The 20,074-nt window shown below is 44.6% G+C and overlaps 1 long non-coding RNA gene across 1 annotated transcript in view; it reads right to left on the bottom strand.

Moving 5' to 3' along the window:
* Positions 1–19,197, bottom strand: part of LOC147665175 (uncharacterized) — a 145,513-nt gene extending 126,316 nt beyond the window's left edge. Inside the window, exon 1 of the long non-coding RNA XR_015305023.1 lies at positions 19,046–19,197. This is a non-coding gene — a long non-coding RNA (uncharacterized LOC147665175). The remainder of the gene's footprint in view (positions 1–19,045) is intronic.
* Between the last annotated feature and the right edge of the window lie 877 nt (positions 19,198–20,074).

Below are 20,074 nucleotides of genomic sequence, written 5' to 3'. Positions count from 1 at the left end.
CCTCTTCTCATCACAATATAATATACACAAACCTGCATGTCTACTACAGAGTTTCTCAATACGCATTGCCATTGCAGTAATTTTCCTCACGACCATTGACTCCTCTGTCATATTCACTTCATGAATTTACGACATATCCTCTTAGCTGCTGACCTTGGCGTTTGGATTTTCTGTTCCTTGACATGCGGTGATACTCTATTGGCGCTATATTTATTTATATTTGTGGAGGTTTTTCTGCGGAGAAGCTGTATGTAATACAACTATCATTTGGCTTTATCTCATCATTGTTTCGATGCATTTCCTGTACGCTTTCCACAGTATTTCATCATAAAGCGTATTTCCTGCAACTTATTTACAAAAACTTCTCCTCTGGAATCTGTGGTGGCACTGCTATTTTTCTCCCTTGCCTTTTATGGGGAAGCAGCGTAACCTCAAGCTTACTGCTTCTAAGGCCAAACCACGTCATTCCTCAGACTCTGACTCCACAGCACAGACCATGGATGACCCTGTTTCCCTTAAGCCGGATGTCACTCATGGGGCAATTCCTAAAGCTACTCCCTCAAGTAAGCTTTTGCAACCCGGTTCAACGAAACGTCTGAAAAAAGATCCTCCCTCTCCAGGCTCTTCGTCGCACTCAGCATCTATGGATCTTATCCTTGAGGAAATTCGTGCACTCAAACCCTTCATGGCTGAAACCACTAAAACTTTGCAATTTCTTCATGACAAATGGTCTACTCTTGAATCGCGGGTTCTTTTGGTGGAACAATCTACGGAGACTCTTCAAACTTCCTGTGCAAAAATTTCACTGTTAGAAAAGGATGTCTCTCTTCTGAAGCGACAGTCAGAGGAGTTGGAAAATCGCAATCGTAGAAACAACCTACGCCTTTATAATCTTCCTGAACTTACAGAGGGGTCCAATCCAACAGCTTTTTTCCAAACCTTTTTACCGAAAAGTTTGGATCTTCCTCCTTCCTCTTCACTTAACATTCAACGTGCGCACAGACTTGGTCCTAAAGTTTCCACCAAACCCCGCGGAGTCATCATGTTGTTCCTACAATATACTGACCTCCTTCAAGTACTTTCAGCAGCAAAAGCTAAAAAACAAGTTATGTGGGAGGGTCACCGATTATACCTTTCTCAGGATGTTGCTAAAGTGACAGCTGATCGTCGGAAACAGTTCCTTGATTTGAGACCACGACTGCGAGCTCTCGGTGCCAGGTTTGGACTGCTTCATCCATGTCTCTTCAAGGTGACCTACAAAGACAAGACAACAACGTTCGAAGATCCACAAGCCCTTGAAGAGTTTCTTCGTCATCATGAAACCAATAGCATGGACACTGCAAGAGCTGTCTAACCATCCTTATTTTACCATGTTCGACTACATGTTTGCCTTTCTGTTGCCCTGCCGTATCTTGTTTTTGTTTCCTCCATATGGACGAGTACATCTTACCCCAGTATATCTTGCCCTAGTATTGTGCAGTGTATCGTGCAGTTTCTTTATCTTGTATATCATATGTATCTCTAACATCCCCTTTTGATTTTTGTCTTCTTACAGATCCTCTCCCCATGTTCTTCGTCCCGGTGTACCTATGCTCCCCTTCAATTTGGTCCTCTGCTGGTTCCACAGGTGTTCGACGGTGTGAGTTTCCGTTGTCGATGTCGTCCTCTTCTGGCGTCGTCATCCCTCATTCTTCTTCGTTTTGTATCTGTTGATATGTTTCTATTTTCTTCTCTCATTTTCTATCTTTTCTACTGTTCTCTTTTTCTATCTTCTTTTTTACTCCTTTCTCTTCCTTTTTCTTAGTATATTCTCATTATTTTCTCCTGAATTCTTTCTCTTACAAATACTATTTTTCTATTCTCGTTATTATTTTCTCATCTTCTCGGCTCACTTTTTACTATATCTTATCTTTTATATCATTCTATTGATGTTTTATATTCCGTGTAGTTACTTGGAATGTTAAGGGGTTAAATAACCCCATTAAACGTCAACGTGTTCTAACACACTTGACAAGGCTTAAAGCTGATGTAGCCCTCCTCCAAGAATCCCATCTTTCGGACAAGGAGGCTATCAAACTCAAACGTTGCTGGGTGGGACATGTTTTTCACTCTCCTGCTTTGGGTAAGAAAAATGGTACTGTTATATTGTGTCATAAAAAGTTAACAGTTTCAGTTATATCTCAAGAAAGCGATGTTAATGGTCGTTGGGTTCTTACTAATCTTCTTATTGATAAAATACCTATAGTTATTTTCAATGTTTATGCTCCCACAGGTGTTGATAAATTGTTTTGGCCTGCTATTTCTGACAAACTAGTTACTCTTAATGAACAATACGTTATTTTCGGTGGTGATTGCAATCAAGTCCTAGACCCCTTTATAGACAGGAATTCCAAAGTTAAGTTTGTTCCCTCCAAAATGCATTCCCAATTTATTACATCTATTCGAAATAATGCTCTAGTTGACATTTGGAGACTATGTAATGCTGACCTTAGAGAGTACACGTTTTATTCCCCCACCCATCACTCCCAATCTCGTATTGATTACCTCTTCCTCAGCAAACCCCTAGCACAACTTGCCACTCACTCAGACATCGGTTCCATTTTAATTTCAGACCACGCTCCCGTCTTTGTTGATATTGATCTTATCCCCTTCTCTCCTCATTCAGGACGCTGGAGATTTAATAACTCTTTACTCCTTGACTCCATCTTCTGCACTAAATTTACAGCTTTTACCACTGAATTCTTTACACTAAATCACCTCCCTGAGTCTCCCTTTGTCACGGTGTGGGATTCATTTAAAGTGGCTGCTAGGGGCTTTATCATTAATTACGTTTCTCAAAAGAAAAAACAATCAATCTCCAAATCAACTCAACTTTTAGATAAAATTAAGAAGTTAGAATATGCCTATTATAATTCTAATTCTGAATCTTCTCTTCGCGAACTTATATCTGCCAAATTTGATTCGCTATTACGGTGGCCAAAACAAAATGGGCAAACTCCTAGCTAATTATCTCAAGATACGAAAAGAAAGAACAAAAATTGAATCTTACAAGGTCCGGCTGGTGTTTCTCTGTTCAAGGACAAGGACATATTAGCTCAATTTGTTTCCTTCTATCAAACTTTATACACTCCTGAGTCTAGTCCTGATCCTATTGATCTTCTTGCTTATTTTCAGGATATTCCCTCCCCTCATTCTTCTCATGTTGATTTTCAATCACTGGATCTGGATATTTCCCTCTCTGAAATCTCACATGCTGTTTCAATCCTCCGTCGCGGTAAGGCGCCTGGACCTGACGGTTTCACCATTGAGTTCTAAAATCACTTTTCCTCCCTTCTCCTCCCTAAACTACTTCTATTATTTCAATCCTTTGCAGATTCCGGATCTTCTCGGGGAACTTTCCAAGAAGCATTAATTTGTCTAATACCCAAACCAGATAAAGATCATACCTTATGTAAAAACTATCGCCCAATTTCCCTGGTAAACACAGATTATAAAATTTTCGCCAAAATTATAGCTCTCAGATTAGATCCTCTGTTACCGGAACTTATTGGTCCTGAACAATCTGGGTTCGTTAAAGGCCGTTTGTCGTCAGATAATTCTCGTGTTTTCTTTAACATTTTGAGTAAGGACACCTCCCTCTCTACTCCACTAGCTGCCATTTCTCTTGATGCCGAGAAGGCTTTTGATAGAATAGGCTGGGACTTTATGTTTCAGGCTCTTCGTTGGTTCGGTTTCTCACCAAAATTCATTTCTCTTATTTCTTTACTTTATTCTAGCCCCCATGCTTCTATTTTTGCTAATGGTATCACTTCCGATTATTTTCCCCTTCAAAGGGGTGTACATCAAGGTTGCCCTCTATCTCCTCTTTTGTTTATTTTAGCTTTAGAACCCTTTTTAACTAAGACTAGACTCGATGATAATATTTATGGTTTTCAATATGGTTCTCAACAGCAAGTTAAATTATCGGTATATGCGGATGATATTTTATTTTATTGCTCAGACCCTCAAACAACTTTACCTTCCTTTCTAAATCAAGTTTCCTCCTTCTCAAATGTTTCTGGTTATCGTCTGAATACTGACAAATGCGAAATCCTGCCCTTAAATCCTCTCTGTCAAAAACATATATTTGCTGCCTCTGGCTTTTCCTGGCAGCCCTCTAAGATTAGGTATCTAGGTGTTTGGTTCGCCCCTCGTCTCTCCGACACTCTTAAATTCAATTTTGAATCTCTTTCTAGTAAGCTTACTGCATCTATCAATCGTTGGAATCCTCTCTTTCTTTCCTGGTGGGGTCGTCTTGACTCCATCAAAATGATGCTAGCACCTTTAGTCCTTTACTCTATTTCCATGATTCCCATTCGCATCCCAGATCACTATTTCAAGTCGATAGATTCTATTCTGTTGAAATTTTTGTGGAAAGGTAAGAAATCTCGGCTAGCCCTCTCTGTTTTGAAAAAGGATAAATCCCTGGGTGGAGTCAAATTTCCTAATTTTAAATCCTATCATAATGCTTTTTCCTTAAAGCAAGCCTTGCGTTGGCTCTCTTCAGATCTTCCTTATTATCCTCCCCTATGGCTGACGTTAGAATCTTCTTTCCTTCATCCTTATGAATTTAATGAGTTTCTTTCCTTTTCCTCTAATGTAACGTCTCTCCGTTCCCCCATTATTTCTCACTCACGCTCTCTTCTTCAACCTTACTTATTATCCTCCTACCCTTCTACTTCCTCTACCCATACCCAACCTATTTGGCATAATAAACACCTTAAAATTCGTAATCGCTCACTGTATTGGAAATCCTGGCATTCTCTTGGCTTAAAATGGATCTCTCAACTTCTTTCCGGTACTCAACCTCTTCCTTTTCACCTCCTCCAAACTCAATTTTCGTTGCCATCCTCTTCTCGTAAACAATACTTATCGCTGATTCCCTCCCTTACCCAATACCTTTCTTCTCTTCCTGCCACCAACTCTATTCCTGTAACACATCTTCCTGTTTCTAATGCCCTCGACCAATCCCCCTCTGCTTCTTTTTCTCTATAAATCTATGCAATCTTCTACTGAACGTACTAAATCTAAAGTTGAGTTGGCTTGGGAAAAAGATTTGTCTCAAATTTGGCCCTTTACTCTATGGGATAAAGTTTGGTCTAAAATTCACAGTACATCCAGAGCTGCCAACACTACCCAAACTTTATTCTTTGTATATAACCGTACACTATTTACTCCTTTAATTCTGTCATCATTCTCCTCAGACACTCCCTCCACTTGTTGGTCCTGTCCCTGCCCTTTGGCTGATTTGAAACACATGCTGTTTGAATGTCCTCCCATTTTACATTTCTGGCAATTAGTTTGGTCCCAATTTAAAAAAAAATTCAATTTCAATCTCCCCTTTTCCAATGTTCATATTTTTCTAGGTTCTCTCTCTCCTGTTTTTTCCGGGTCCCACCATAAACATAAATTACTTGATCTCTTGATAGCCATTGCCTTCCACCATATTACGTCGCATTGGAAACAGGCTAAAGATGTTTCCTTTCCTGCTTGGTGGAACGCAGTTTGTTTTAATCATCGTCTAGACACCAATTTTGTTTCCCCTATTTCCCTAGCAATCAAACGTGAACTTCTATGAAAATCTTGAAGAAGAACAAATCTCCATGGGAATAAACAGTATCACACTATCTTCACTGCCAAATAGCATTCCCGATATCCCGGGTTGCATAGTGGCTGCGATCACAGGAATTCTGCCGCTGTGGCTCATCATTGAATCCAGCCTAACCTTGCCCCTTAGTTCCACCCTCACAATACACAATATCTTGAAACTCCCTCTGAAACACTCCACACAAATAATAATGGACACAGGTGCACCACATGCCTTGTACCTAAACCGCCATATGGTTCAAACACACAATTAAACTTGAGGGGAAGACACTATTCTGGGATACATGGGTTCAACAAGGCCTAAACTCCACAAAGAATCTGGGTTTACGCACCAACACTGTACCTGTCTTCACCTTAGAAATGATCTACCCAATATTGACTTTCACAAATTTCTAAGACTTAAAAGGGTGTTGAATAAACTGAGACCCCCACAGGAACCAGACCTACCCGGACTAATAGGCATCCTTAAAAGGAGAGCCCATAACACCTCACATCTGTGCAAACATCTCTACACATCCAATGGTCAGGCTCTGAGATTATTTAACTGACAATGGGAACCCCATACACTATGTGCAGGATACTCAAACCTCAACGAAACGATAAGGCAAAAGATTTAGAAATATCCATTTGATGCCAAAATCGCCTCTGCCCTAGCAAAATCTAGATTCTGGTCCCTCCACAAAGCATACTGGACTCCAGCCAGACTACACAAACTGGGCCTGAGGGGCTAGAACACTTGCTGGTGGTGAGGGGATGGCCCAGGGGACCTCCGACTTATGTTTCTGAAATGCAAAATGGACCTCCCACTAGAGGCTAAAATCCAAGACCTGCTACCTCAGATCACTGAGGCTCCAATAGAGATCGACTTCCTAACAACCGTCTTGGGCCTCCATGCCAACCCCGTTCCTCGGAACTCAACTTCCACACTTCCTCGTTAGTGGACCTCCTCCTCTATTTGGCACCAAAACAGTTCTCTAAGACTGGAAGTCAACATCTCCAAGGGCTTAGGCAAATGGTGGAATTTACTATGTTCTGACAGAGACGCTAAAAACCCTCTATACATTAAACTCAACAGCACTTTCGCCCCAGGCGCCTTTGGGATGCCTTCGACAAATGCTTACAGGAGAACAAACCTTCATGAACTCATCACCATCTTAGATCACCTTACAGCTTAGGGTAACGCCCGGACTTTACCCCAACAGTCTGCTCACTCCTGCCTCACTATTCTGACAGCTATGGTGTTTCCTGCCCAATTAAACCAATCTTCCACGCCGCTTCCTCTACTCCTATCTTCTTTCTTCTCTCGCTCCCTCCTCTCCCTCCTGCATTCCACCCTTAGGGTTCCCTTCCTCCCCACACACTCTCCCCCCCTCCCCTTATTGAGCCAGGGGTCCTCTTCTGATGTACACTCGGACAGACAAGCACAATCAGCATAAGCTAGGACAGTCGGTCATATGACATAACTTCTGCCATGTTTGTTTCCTGACAGGGTACATTTAATAGTGCCCCCTATCTATAATAGTGCCCCAGAAGCAAATGCTGCAATCAAGACACCATGAGGACAGATACAAGTAAGTTGGACTCTAATATTTATTTATGTATTTATTGATTCAATTTGATATAGCAGGGATATTACCCACAGGTGTCAGAGTGCTTTACAATAGAGCAAAGAATGTTACATGATAAATTAAGAGTAACATGGTAGTACATATAGCTACTACAATTACTCATGGTGAAAGTTACGAATTTACAAATTGCATAATTTATTACAGGTTACATATTTACAAAAGTTTAAGCAATTCCGGTTACACAGATAAATATTACACATTTCCAGAGTTAAATACCAGTTAACTGAAGTTAATTACAGAGGTATAGGTCTCAACAGTGTTATTTAGCAGTTAGGGTCATGCCATTAAATGTGAGATCATATGCCTGGTGGGGAGTTTGGTGAGGAGTGTTATTGTGAAAAATGTTTTTGGAAGAGAAGAGTTTTAAGGTCTGTTTTGAAGATCCATAAGGTGTGGTAGCACTAAGGTTTGGAGGTTGTCAATTCCAAATTCTAGTTGCATTACCTGAGAACCATTTCGCCATAAGTCTTTCCCTTTTAAAAGTTGGAGGTTTGAGGAGCAGATTCTCATCATTTTGTGAAGGTCTAGAGCCACCTATAAACTTGAGTTTATTAGTTAGGTGGCGAGGTGGGGAGGTGTGAATGGCATTATGGATGATGCAAGTAGTCTTAAATAAGGTCCTATCTTCAATAGGAAGCCAACAAATGTGCAATATGGTAACTTCTTTTGGCCCCATAGACCAAACATGCAGCAGAGTTGAGGATGGATTTTAAAGGAGATAGGGGGTCTTAGTAAGGCCTCCAAGTAAAGAATTACAGCAGTCGAGGGGCGCTAGAGGGCGCACTGCAGAATGGCTGGCTGAGTGTGTCAGCTGCGCCGGACGGGAGCTAACTAGCGGCCTTTGACCCCCTTCGGACATCCCAAAAGCGGCGAAAACGGTCGACATGGCCGTCTGAATACTCTGCCCAGGAGCGACGTGTACTGAAATGCCAAACTAGTGGCATTTCCCGAAGTTAGCGACAAAAATTGCTGCTGAGAGGAGCGAGGCTGCAAGATGGCCGCGCCCGCCATTAGTGGACATCGAAGGTTCTGACGGACGCCCGACACACTGCTGCCCAGACCCGCTGTGGGACATGCCGAGACGCTCCGATGCCAGCACACCTAAAGACAACCAGCGGTGAGCTCGGGAACACACAGGGATTGCGGAGATGCGGTGTGCATTCCAGCGGACACAAGATGGCGGAGGTGCTGGAACGCAAACCCGCTGCGACGAGAGGTGTGTCTGAAAATATCCTGGACCCGCGCACCGCTAAGGGGTACTGATTGCCGGACGATCGGGGACCACCGGCAGAAGGCCAGCGGAGAAACCTCCTGATAGCGGGATGCAGCGCTGGCGGTGAGATCACGAGCGTGAACAGCGTCAACTGACTGCGGGTCGGCGGGAGCCGTAACTGAGATTGCGAGGTGAGCTCTCGGCGGCGCCAGGGGTGCGACAGCGGCGATTCTAAGCGGCAAATCCAGGCGAACGGAGCTACTGCCACACGCACCCCACAGTGTTGCAAACCAAGGCTGCGCTGGAAAGAGGGACAACGCGGCTATAGCCGTTAAGCTGCAGCGCCTCTGCCACTCTGCACGGAGGGAGCGTAGATCCTGCTGAACAGAAGGTATGGCACTGCAATGGGACTAGGGAAGGTCTGGGTCCCCGTATATTTGCCCTGCGACCTCATTTGAAGAGTGGTGCCTGAGCCCTGCGGAGACGGCAAACATGGCTGCCTGAGCTGAAGCTGCCTGTAACGCTGGCAGTGAAGTCAACACGGAGGGCAACGCGCAACCAGCCTGCAATCGATGAGTAGACCCGCAGCCCTGTCGGGATCCAGAACACCAGCCCGCCACTTCCAAGCCACTACGGGAGCCCAGAAAACAGCGAGCCCGCACAGCCACAGCCCCCAAAAACAAGTTGGTGATATGGGTAAGCCAGGTAAGCAGCAGACGAAACTCTCGTTCGAGACCAGGAAACAAGTTAAGAGCAACGCGGCTACCCCAGATATAGAAGGTGAACAGGAGACGCCTGAAGGTGCGGGCATGGAGGCGGTCCTCAGGGCTATCCAGCAGAATCTCCAAGAGATGAACAGCAAACTGGATAACGTGATGCAGAGGGTAGACAACATGGAGGCGAAGATAGAAAAACATGATGGGCGCATAGTAAAAGCGGAACAGAGGATCTCTAAAGTAGAGGACGACTCCAGGACCGCATTGAAAGCATGCAGTGGATATGACAAAACGTTGGAGAGTCTTCGAGCAAAGGTGGAGGACCAGGAAGCGAGGTCCAGACGTAATAATGTGCGTATTTCCGGCCTGCCGGAGTCCACCAACACTGGTAAAATGGAGACCTATGTTGAGACATTACTGAAGGAGATCTTTGGTGCGGAAAAACTGTCATCTGTCTTCCTGGTCGAACGGGCTCATCGATCATTGGCACCGGCGCCTAAACCGGGAGCGGCCCCACGCATGATCATTGCCCGCCTGCTAAACTACAGGGACCGAGACACAGTCCTCAGGCTGGCCAGAGACATGGGCAAAATCACGCATCACGGGAATACTCTGGAATTTTACCCGGACCACACTATGGAAGTACAGATGGCGCGCAAGGAATTCGCCCCGGTGAAGAAAAAATTGCGAGATCTGGGACTAGAATACGCAATGCTGTACCCGGCGAAACTCAAGATCATGACTGCGGGTAAATCGGTGGTGCTCCCAACAGTACAGGTGGCACAGGAGTACATCAAGAAATTGGGCAAGCGGAGGAAGGCACAGGACCGGGACGAGCAGACCAGCGACATAGATTGACTCTCAGGGAGAATGGACTCCTCACATACATGCATAACCAGACGGAGACAAGTTTAACTAAAGGGTGCAGAAGTGGGGAGCGAGAGCGGATGGGTATCGCGCTCACAGAGGGACAACGGGCGGCGTTGGTACCACACTGCTTCAAGGCATGGAGACCCCCATGCACCACATGCTGGACAAAACTGGATGTTTACACTAGAGGTGGCACCTCTCGCAGTGAGTACACTGGTCATGCACTGAGAGTCAGGCTAGAGGGAGCGGAATGTAGATTACGATGGGCTACACGACGCCACGCTGGGTGTTGCATGCTGACTGGGGCATATAGGGAGATTGATGGGATTAAACTTAAGGAGTGTAACTGAACACTGGAAATATGCGGTGGAGTCCTGTTGGGCGTTTTAGCAAGGACAGATTCACACATGTGTCAGTTGACGTAACAGACGCTTACTGCGTGGCAAACACACAAATGGGCGGCAATGTTGAACTGTGCGTTTGCAGACTTGCGATGGGTGGGGGAGGGGGAACAATGGAATTAGTACACTAAAATGACTAGACCGCAAGCTTCTGTCCACATCCACCATGTGGATGGAGATGTGTGTACCTGGTGACACCCCCGAGAGGGTGCGCCACAATCCAAGTTTTACTACTGTTTTGAAAGTTTTGAAGGGAAGGCTTTGGCAAAGTTTGGGCGCTGAAGTGGGTGGGGGGGAAGGCGGGGGGTTTGGGGGTTGTTGTATTTCAAACACTGTGTCTGAGAAGCATGGGGACTTCCCCGTTGCTAAATCACATAGACATGACAGTTGTAATGAGTTTCACACTTCACCTATTTCACAGAGTGATGCGACCAACTACTAAGACACGCATCAAGATGACCACTAACACAACATGGCTTTACCTGCTCACACTGACGTGACGGGGTCGCACGCATTAAAAATCATCACGTGGAATGTAAGAGGCCAGACAGATATTTGCGTACCTGGATAGAATACATGTTGACATAGCATTTCTGCAAGAAACGCATATTGCAGCCACAAGTACATCTAATCTGGGCGCTAGATGGGCGGAGTCAGTTACCTGCTCGAACTATTCGTCATATTCCAGAGGGGTTAGCATCTTAATAAAGAAGGGGACACATTTTACAATAGCTAGCACACACACGGATCATGAAGGCAGGTATGTGATTGTAGTGGGTACAGTGCGACAAAGGAGACTGGCATTAGTGAACACGTATGGTCCTAATATAGATGACCCAGGTTTCTTTAGGAATGTGTGGAATACCATTGCAGAACTTCAGGTGGAACATGTGCTCTTGGGTGGGGATTTTAATGTAGCGCTGAGAGATGGGCTGGATAGGACACCGGGCACGCTGGAACCACATGTCAGAGCGAGAGCAATGATACAGGATGCAGTGGAGGACTTAGGCCTGATTGATATGTGGAGGGTTCAACATGGCGACAGTGGCGACACACATAAACGCAGCGCACAACAGCTGGTCCAGACTGGACTACTGGCTAGGAACACATGAAGTGACGTCATGGGCCACACAAATAAGGCATCTCCCCAGGACATTGTCTGACCACAGCCCTGTGCTGGTCGAGATGACTATCCCACAATATGTGCCGCCACCTTTCACTTGGAGATTTAATGCTGCAGCACTGCGAGATCCTTTATATGTAGACACCTTACAAAAAGCAATGGTAGATTACTTCGAACTCGATGACCCCAAGACCGATGATCCTTGTCTGTTATGGGAGGCGTTTAAAGCCACAATCCGCGGAGTTTGTATAAGTACTTCAGCAGGCATACTGAAAGACATCCGACGCCAGCTACAAACACGTGAGAAAGACATACACGATCTAGAACAGAGATACACACAAACAGGCGACACTAAACTATTAGGGGACATACAAACACTGCTAGTCGAACACCGCCAGTTTGCAGAGGACGAGATTAAATATATATCCAAACGCACAACTGCCAGACGGTATGGGGAGGGGGGCAGTCCGGGCAGAGCACTAGCGGACAAGATCTGCTCAGGCTGTCCACCCCCAAATGTCACGGCTATTCAAACCCAAGGGGGACACGTCACTAGGGACATGAAGGGAATAACTAGGGAATTCATGGCCACATATGGTAAGCTATACGAGGCACGCCCCTTGATACCCCAAGAGGACTTATTGGCATATATGGGAGACGTAGAAATTGCATGGCTCGCGTATGGACACCGGGACTATCTAGCTCGTCCTATTACAATTGAAGAAGTCACGGATACGATTAAAAGGCTCCCAAATGGCAAAGCGCCAGGCCCTGATGGGTTCGTGACGGAATTTTATAAAATGTTTGCGGACCTGCTAGCGCCATATCTGGTACGATTGTATGGAGCGGCACATGAGGCACAGTCTCTGCCTGCATCAATGAGAGGGGCACTGCTAATCGCGTTATTGAAACCTGGGAAAGACGAGGATAAATGCGATTCATACCGCCCCCTCTCACTCATAAATGTCGACACAAAAATAATAGCAAGCCTATTGGCGGATAGACTCAAGCCACTGATGCCCATGTTAATTTGACCAGATCAATCTGGATTCATACCAGATAGGTCCACCATGCATAACACGCGCACGCTCTTCGCACTGGCCCACTATTTGGCGCCGGAAATTAAAGCAGTAGCGGTGTTGCTAGATGCGGCCAAAGCTTTTGATACCATAGATAGGTCATTCCTGCACGCTGTTCTGCTCCGCATGGGATTTCCACCTATCTTTCAGGGATGGATTAAAATGCTATACACGAACCTAACAGCACGAATACGAATTAACAAATATGTCTCTGAGCCGATACAGATCTGTCGAGGCACCAGACAAGGGTGCCCGCTTTCACCAATGCTATTTGTTTTAATATTGGAACCTCTGGCGTGCAAAATTCGACAACATCACCACTATTCGGCAATACAGCTACCAACACGGCCCATACACATCTCGCTTTATGCTGATGATATGGTGTTCTATGTTAAAAATCCGGAACAACACCTCAATCCCTTGTTAAGAGAATATATTAAGTTCGGGCAGCACTCGGGTTTACAGATAAACTGGTCCAAATCCTTAGTGTTAGCATTGACAGATAGCACGCATCCCACGACTCTAGACTACCCTCTTGAATGGTCAGACGAACCAACCAAATACTTGGGGGTGTGGTTTCATAGAGACCTGGAGCTGGTCATTCGCACTAATTACGGTAGAACGATATCATCATTAGAAGATAAGGTTGCCAGGTGGAATAAATTGCTGTTATCCCTGGCGGGTAGAGTAGCGATAATAAAGATGGTGCTACTGCCCAAGTTCCTCTATTTATTTAATAATATCCCAATAAAACCACCTGCGGAGGTTTTCCGTAACATTCAGAAACTGGTGCTTAACTTGCTGTGGGCGGGAAAACAGGCCAGGTTAGATTTACACACTATGACGCTACCATTCGCACAGGGGGGTTTCAAAGTCCCAGATTTCTATCTTTATTACCTGTGCGCTCAGGTGCAATTCGCGCATTACTGGTACCACGAAATACCCTTCCTGACACATGTGGTGGTGGAAGCGGGGGATGCGGACCCGATTCCACTGACAAGTATAATATCGTACAAACGGCCTAGTTTACACGAACATGCAATTAACCCAGTCAACACCACCTCGGAAGCGTGGAGACTGATGGGGAAGACTGCGAATAGCTTACCACTTTATGCGCCTGCCCTTCCACTAGAGCACCATCCAGCACTCTCAGTCACCCAGGAACAGGTTGGAATGGATTTTCTGAAATGTGCTGGGATAGATAAGTTAGGCGACCTATACCACACTGGGGTCTTTAAGACACTGGATAGCCTGGCGTATATTACTAATCCGACACTGTTATTTAGTTTTACCTATTACAGGCTGCAGAGGGCAGTTAAAGAGCATTTCCCGAATTACCCAAAAGAGCCTAAGACACTGGCACCTTTACAGCTAGTGCTCACCACACCTACGGCTTCCCACTTGGTATCGAAATTATACACCAGCATACAGAGAGATATAGGAGTGAACACAGAGAGGGCGAGGGACAAATGGAACACTGCGCTAGACGCACAACTCACAGATGACGAGTGGTTAACGGCCTGCCTGCTTACAGGTATGCTGACGCCAAATGGGAACCTGAGGATCATTCACTACAAGTACCTACATCAAATGTACTATACCCCAATGAGATTACAAAGATATGGGTTAAGAGATGACTCCAGATGTGTAAGGTGTAAGCAAGAGAATGCGGACTTCATACATTTGGCGTGGAGTTGTCGCCGGGTGGCGGGATTTTGGGAGGAGGTGATGCAGGCCCCCAATGAAATGCTTGTAATGTCAATGCAATGTGAGGCCAAGATATGCTTATTGGGCGTTATCCCGCAACTGAGGGCACAACGACGTAAATTCTGCGGGGTGGCATTGCTGATGGCCAAGAGACGGGTGTCAATGCATTGGAACAGTAAGTTAGGGCCGAGGGTTAAGAACTGGCTTGAAGATTTGACATATTGCCGGGATATGCTGGTCGCATATGAGGAAGAGTTGCCAGTGGGGTCGCGGCCCAGAGACTATTGGATGTACTTACGCAAATATTTATTGGAACATGAGTTGGTAGAAAATGTTGATAACCCATAGCGTGGACTAAAATGGACATGATGAAATGTGGTGTAGTAATATCAACCTGTGACGGGGGGAAGGATGCTGTGACACAGTGATAGTTATTCTCAGATTTCCTGGTTTTTTAGTTGTTTAAAGAGTATTAAATTTTACTACAAAAACAACAGAAAAGTAAGATGACTAACGTGATTTTTATATGCATACGCACTGCTCTGAAATGTCACACAATATTCGCTACAACGCCGCCGGTCCCCTGGATGTCGGCTGATGGGCTGTGTACTTGGCAAAAACTGTACGTATGATACAACTGCATAGCCGGCCTGTTAAGGTTGTAGGCGACAACGTGTATACTGATGATGTGATACAGTGCAATAAACTTCTTACACCAAAAAAAAAAGAAAAAAAATGAATTACAGCAGTCCAGTCTAGAGAGTACTAAAGATTGGGCAAAGGTTTTCAGGTCTTGCTGAGGTAGTCGCAGTATGAAGCTTTCAGTCTTGGCCATGGGGTTGATATGGGATTAGAGCTTAAGGGTCAGATGTACGACCATTTTATTTTGCACCTCGCAATTTGCGACTAATTGCGAGTCGCAAATTGTGAGGTGCAAAATAAAATGTACAACAGTGTGTTTTACACTGTTTGCGATTCCCAATGTGGTCGCGAATTGCGAGGCTCATTAATATTAATGATCCTCTTGCAATTTGCGAGCCAATTGGGAATGACAGGCCCTCCAAGGAATGGTGTCCGGCTGGTCTCAGCAGACCACCATGTCTGGGACTGCTTTTAAATTAAGCAGTTTTTTTTTAATTCATCCCCTTTTCTTTAAAGGACAACGGGATGCATTTTAAAAAAATATGAAACGTTTTCGTTTCATTTTTCAAGGGCAGGCAGTGGTCCCTGGCACCACTGGCTGCCCTTAAAAAATATTTTTGCATGCATTTGCAAAGCGGAAGGAGTCTCCTGGGGACCCCTTCCCATTTGCAAATGGATTACCACCTATTTAGAGTAGGTGGTAATTGCGAGTGTTTTGCGACAGCAATTGTGGTCGCAAAACATTAGTACATGGTTTTGAGACTGGCTATTTGGAAGGGAACGCCCCTTCCAAATAGCGAGTCGCCAAAACCTATTTGGCGTGTCGCAAATAAATTGTGACTCACTAAATAGGCTTAGTACATGATCCATGATGTTTTTTGCATGCCTAAACAGGTTCGCAAACTAGTTTGCGCATGCAAAAACGGGTCGCACATCTGGCCCTAAGTCTTTTGGCCAGGAAGATACCTAGGGATTTGGCTCTGCCAACAATGTTACGTTTACTGTTAAGAATATTTAGAATATCCATTCATGAATGAATAGCAGGAGGAGAGTTTGATATAGAGATAAAAAGGAATTACATTTTATAGGTTTTCAGTTTTAGGTGATACGACGTCATCCATTCTTGGATGTAGTTAAGGGAGTGGTGAGAAGTGAGATGTCGTGTGCGGAAGATACCTTGAGGAATACTTGTGTGTCACCAGCATAGAGGTGATAGAGGATTCGGGCTTCTTTAATATGGCTCCTAGTAGTTCAATGTAAAGATTAAATAAGGTCAGAGCAGGGATAGAAGCCTTGACTGAAGCCAGATTGAATTTTGTCAAGAAGATTGTTGTCCTTGATGTGTTGGGTGAGTTTCTCTGCTACACTTCTTTCAGTGATTTTGGCAAGGAAAGGGAGGTTGGTGATAGGGTGGAAGTTAAGGTCAACCACATCAACAGAGGGTTTCTTTAGTTGAGGAGTCACCTGACCAGATTTGAGGACATCAGGAATCGATCCTTGGCTGCGAAAGAGTTTAATCAGATTTGTCCAGTAGTGGAGCGTGCAGGTAATTAGGTCTATTGCAGTGTTGCTCAGAATAGGGTCTAGAACATGGTTTGAAGCTTTCGTTTTAAAGATGTTCTTAAGGAGGGCAACGTCAGTAATTATATCAAAACCAAACAAAGAAAAGAGCCTTTGGATTTGCATACCACAGGTGGAGTTGGATGCACATCATGATCGAAGAGCAATTTAACTTTTGAATCGAAGAATTTAACATATACTTCTGCTTTCTTGGGTGGTTTGTCAAATTTGTTGCTTGAAGATGGCGGGGGTTGCTGGTATTTTTGATTAGGTCAGAGAGTTCTTTGGTCTGTTCTTGACGGAGTCGATGAGGGCTCTAAAGTGATTGGATTTTACGCTACGGATATGTTTAACTGTCTCCATTCCTTCTCCAGGAGTCTTACATTTTTCCTTTTGTCATAGAGGGGAAGAGGGGGTGGGTCTTTTCTTCTTGCTTTGTATTGGAGCTATATTGACTATCAAGACAGATAGACTGGTGAAACAGGTGGTCAGATCACTTACGTTCGAGTTGGGGTGGATGTCTAGTTGTACCTTTTAGTGGTGTTGCTGAGAGTACCGAGGTCGATGTTCTTTGTGTCGTGAAACCAAGTAGTTGCCCTTTTTGGTTGGCCCAGGATTACAACAAGAGAGGGGTTGATGTGAAAAAGGGATGAGGAAATGGTCTGGCCAGTCTACTTATGTATAGGGTCATCTACTGTGAGTAGGTCATCTTTGCAAACAATAAGGTCAAGTGGTGAGCCCCAGGAGTATGTTGGTTTAGAGCTGTGCTGTGAAATGTTCATTTCTGGAGAGAAATGAAGTAAGCTGATTGGCAGCCAACTCTTCCAAGGTGCCCCAGTGAAGATTAAAGACTACTAGAAAGATAAGTTTATCGCTTTGTGAGGATTGGTCACTTGCAAAGTTAATGAATTCCTCAGTAAAGGTGGAGTTGCCACTTTGTGGGTGCTAAAAGGTGTTAATCTTGTATGGGGTGCTGTTCTGCACATGAAGTTCCAGAGCAAGGCATTCCAATGTAGAGAAAGAGCTACTGGGTAGTTCCCTTCAGTGGAGGGAGTTTCTGAAGATGGCAGCGACAACTCCCCTGACTCTATGTAACCTATTAATCCTGATAAATGAATAATTAGGGGTAAGCATAGGATTGAGAATGGTGTAGGAAGTGTCAATGAACAAGGTCTCTTGTTGTGCTCGTAATCAGAGTACCTCCTTGTGCACTGCAGCAATGGGTGCAACAGCAGAACCGGGAGCCCTTCCTCACTCTACGGAAGCAGTCAGCAGACCGGCACACTAACAGCAGGCACGCTCAGCAAATAAAAATATAGGACGAAGGTCTTAGAAGTGCCGGTCAAGCCACATTTCGACCAACCAGGAAGTCTAATCTGGCTGTAACCTTTGTTGTTTCCTCCTCTCCCTGCTTGATTTCTTTCTCTTTGCTCTTTACCTCAGGTGCTGCTTTTGAGCTCCCAGCCCCACGTGCTCTGTGATGAACTGCCCTACTACCACCTTATCAAATTGCTTACTCCTTCTTAACTTTACTTAAATAAATTATGTAATTCCACCTGACATTGCTCTTCCTGCTCGCTATCAGTTGCTTCCTTCCCGCCCGCTTCTATGTTGCTCACATACCCCTTCTGGTAATGAGCAAAAAATGGGTTGAAGGGCTCCGCAGCCACCATTTGTTGCCCAGCTGCTCTGCTTTTAAAAACGTGGTTTTGCTCTGGTAACTGTTTCTTTATTTACCATGCCAAAATGCATCTGTTTTCTTGGATCAGTGAACAAAAAAAAGACAATGGCACCCACGGTAATCAGTAGGTGGAGACAACCATGGTGATAGATGTGTGAACCTACTGAATGTTGCAGCACAAGTACCTTCATGATGCATACTTGCTATGCGCTTGTCACATCATGGCAACTTTTTACTGAGGCTGCACAGCATCTGCAAAAAGAATTTCCAAATCCATAGGCTAGGAAGGCGAGACCTATTGCATTTGCCAAAGCTTGTTTATTTGTGGCACTTTTCTTCCTGTTTTTTTTTTCTTTCTAGGTGTCCTGAGTTACAGATTCACTGCTACTCCATCAAAGAGTTGTATGTGCAGTCTTCTGACAAAAAATATATAAACATATTTAAAATTAGAATAGAAATAAAAACTCCATGCTTTCCATATTGTTCTTGTATACATGTCTGCAATATATTTTGAATATCCCAGATTCACTAATGATGACGCACGTTTGTCTCCTGATTAACCCCTTCGATGCTGATGACGAGCTCAGCCACGGGGGGCGTGTGCGGATGACGAGCTGAGCTCGTCATCTAACGCGGCTTTTAGAAAAAAGCCGCGTAGCGTGAACATAACCGCCGCAGCGATGCGGTTAAATGCATGGCACCACTAATATGCTGCACTTCCTGAGCTCCAGGACGGTGCAATCTAAAAAATCCTCTTTAGTGCATGTTTAAAGACATACCTCTCTCCTGTGGATGAACTTGCCCATCCCTCCTTCTTCACTAGAACTGACTGCAGAGGACCCCCAGCGTGTCGTCTTCTCCCTCGGCCGGTGTAGAGGCTGATTTTGAGTGGTCTTCCCCGATGTCCGTGTCCCAGTGCCTTTGGGTGCAGTGCCCTGTACACGGAGACAATGGAGCAAAAGACTTCATTACTTGGTGCACTGTTATTATTTAAAATAATATATATCGTGGGCCTGCATTACAGTTCGATGGTAGCGTTCGCCCTCTGCGGAGGAAGTGGATGGTAAGTCCTCAGTTGGAGTATCCTCCGCCACTGAAAGATTCTCACCTTAGATATCATGTGCCAGAGGTTGTTCGGCAGGAGGATTTGTCAATCCCTTCACAAATTAGATCACTTTCTGTTACTGCCCAACTCTTAATTGGGATCTAGCACAGAGGACATCTAACTGTTACCAGCTCCCTCTACACCAGCCTTTTTATACCGCTCTTGAAATTGCCAATTCTGTCACAAAATTGTGGCTACATCCTCCAATGCAAAAGTTTTTTAGAGTGCCTCACTGATCCCAACAGCACTACATTCATGGTACTGGGCTAACTGCACTGAGGCCTGTGATCTGAACCTAGTGATGCTTATACTAACTTTATCTTGCTGGTTTTCCCTTGTCACAAGCGGTGCCCCTCGAAATGGGTCACAAGCGAACATTGTAGATTCTCCTCTTCCATTGCAGTTCATTTTATTTGTCGTATCACATTTTATTCTAGTCTATTCCATGAAACAGTTTTTGGGCCTATTCTATGCACATGATATTCATAGCCAGGAATAATACTCAATATAACAAGCCACACCGTAAAATAAAGACCAATCATAGAGAACCTTAACTGAAAGGATTTTAAACAATACTCAATTAAATAATGCCATACGCCTTTATCTGGTATTTGACTCTCAATGAACTGCATCAGATGTTTTCCAACATGAATACAACATGAAACACATTTGACACAATTAGAAACAAGTGTGAGTTGTTGAA

Source organism: Lissotriton vulgaris, unplaced genomic scaffold (assembly GCF_964263255.1).
Source record: "Lissotriton vulgaris unplaced genomic scaffold, aLisVul1.2 SCAFFOLD_2198, whole genome shotgun sequence".
Taxonomy (NCBI): Eukaryota; Metazoa; Chordata; class Amphibia; order Caudata; family Salamandridae; genus Lissotriton; species Lissotriton vulgaris.
The sequence above is the reverse complement of the archived record's forward strand: the minus strand, read 5'-3'. Positions and strand labels throughout refer to the sequence as shown.